This window comes from Cryptomeria japonica, chromosome 9, assembly GCF_030272615.1.
Source record: "Cryptomeria japonica chromosome 9, Sugi_1.0, whole genome shotgun sequence".
Classification (NCBI taxonomy): Eukaryota; Viridiplantae; Streptophyta; class Pinopsida; order Cupressales; family Cupressaceae; genus Cryptomeria; species Cryptomeria japonica.
Genome location: NC_081413.1, coordinates 418,852,540 through 418,854,997, shown reverse-complemented (window position 1 = coordinate 418,854,997; position 2,458 = coordinate 418,852,540).

Below are 2,458 nucleotides of genomic sequence, written 5' to 3'. Positions count from 1 at the left end.
TGGTTCTGTATGAATTTTGTCATGAAGAAATTTTGGTTGGATCTTGATTTATAGTTTGAATTTATTTACCTTGTTTATACCTATGTATTCCTTGTTTCTGGGCATCTCTATTCATGTGTTTTTCGAGCTGCTTTGTTTAAGTTTAAAATTTATTTTTCTGTCGTAAGTTTTCTTTGTTTTGCATGTGAAATATGTAAATGCGTTGTAAGCGTGAATCTGAGAATGCATGTGTTGTCTTAGAAGATGTATGCGTGATTGTTGAAATGTTTACATTGTCCTATGGGATGAAAGCATTGTTCTATCTAACAAAAGTGTTGTTCTATGGGATAAAAGTTCTAAACTGTCTGTGTTATGTGTTTTCTCATTTTTGGTCATTTTTGAGGTATTGTCCCGAGTTGATTTTTGTACCAGAGGCTTTATTTGAGGTATGCTAATATTTTCTAGTTTTGATGTATTTTGATGGTTTAAGTATATTTACTTCTTTATGCCATTATGGATATTTTAGACTCTCTTCCATGTTGATAAGCCATGCATGTTTGAGATGATTATTATACTATTTTAGACCAGCAAGTGAGTTGGCCTTGTTGTGATGTTAACTTACATTTGATGGCTTGATATGTCTTTGTTTATTGTTGGCCAAGAGGCTCATTTTGCTATATTGAGGTTGTTGTAGCCTTTCATATGTTGTGAGAGTATGTGTGGAGGTTATTGGCTGCATTGAGTGTTATTTTCATGTGTTTATTTTGGTTAGAGCCTCTTGTTATTTATTATTGGGCCATGTTAGGGGCAGTGGGCTTCCTTGTGATGACCGGGGTCACTAGAGATAGGCTTTCATGAGGTTCCTTGTAAGTATGCATGAAGTCTAGACCACCAGGGCACATTGAAGTTTACCATGCTTTGTAAATAAGTGATAACCTAATAATTGATTGGTTGTGTAGCTAGATTAATTAATAAGATGATACATTGATTTGAGCCTCATGACTTAGTCCTAGGGAGGATGTTTTAGGATAATCACAAGAGGGTTGTGAAGACAGTAAAGTAATCTGCTTAGTCTCTCATAGGGTTGAGATGGCTCCACATTTCCATCAGGATAGTGCCTTATGTTATTATGTTATGACGATGGTATGTGATGACACTCCACTCCTACATGTGTTCTCCTTTATGATTTATAATTATGCTTATTAAATGCATTTATGTCTTGATGAGTTTTATGCCTCTAGGAGTTCAATATTGTTGTATTGTGTGAGTTCTTGCTTGAGTCCTTGTGTGGTTAGTCTTTTTGGTTAGAGTGCCAACTTAGGTTTAGAGTGTGTGTTGGGACCTTGTGTCATCTGCTATCATGGGGGGTGGTTCCTTTGGTTCCACATGGTCGGGTGGTTGGTGCTTTTTAGCCATTGGGTTGATCTCTTGGAGTCTTTGTGTGTGGATGTGAATTCTTCTTCATGATGGACTATGGATGTACCTTGTAGCAGATTTATGTAATGAAAAAGATGGAATGCATGTAATGTAATATTATTGTGTATAGTAGATGGATTCTTGTAGTAGAAGGAGCTATGACCATGATGTATTTAATGTACTTGTATTTGTAAGATGAATTGTAGTTGGAATAGAAATGTATTTGCATTATGGTTCAGTTTTATTATTTCATGGAATGTTTAGAGGCAAGTTAGAATGTAAAATAATCTTGAAAGAGGAATATTCATAGATTAATAAATGAATATGTTAGAAGGTGTTAATTAGATCGAGTGAAGATGAATGATTCATATAGATGCATTGGTAGAGAGGAAATTATGTATATCATGAGGAATAAGTAATGTTGTAGGTTGCATATCTCATGGTTAGAGAATTAAAATATGATGCATTAAAGTAAGATGAAATATACCTATCATGTGTGTAGTATGTTATTGTGGTAGTGAATTAAGTAATGATGTTGAACTACCCTAGGGAAAGGTTAATGATGTTATGTTATTTCCGCTTGCATTATTTGATGAAATGAGCAATGATGTATGTTCATATTGGTTAATTAGTTAATGAATGTAAATAGATGGAGACATTATGTGTTGCATTATTTGTTATTAGATGTTAATTAAGAAATTTTTTATCTCAATTTGCATGTTATTGTTTAGTTTCTTTAGGGTATTTTGGCGGGCATTACATTGGGCCTTTCAACCAATAAATGAAAAAAATTAACCACTTCTAGCAAGCCACCATTCCACTTCCTTAAATCACATATATACCAAAATTGTTCTTAATCCTTATTAGGCAATACAAAAGTTACCACTATGTTATTGGTACCTTTCTAGTGCCTTGGATCATTTTTAGGTGACCATGTGGCATTTTGGGCTATTCTAGTGGGTTATGGGAAGTCAAAAAAATAGGCGAGATGTTTTAAATTTCATGAATTAGATAAAATCCATAATTAAAACCACAATTTGAGCTACTAGACATTGGGGTAACT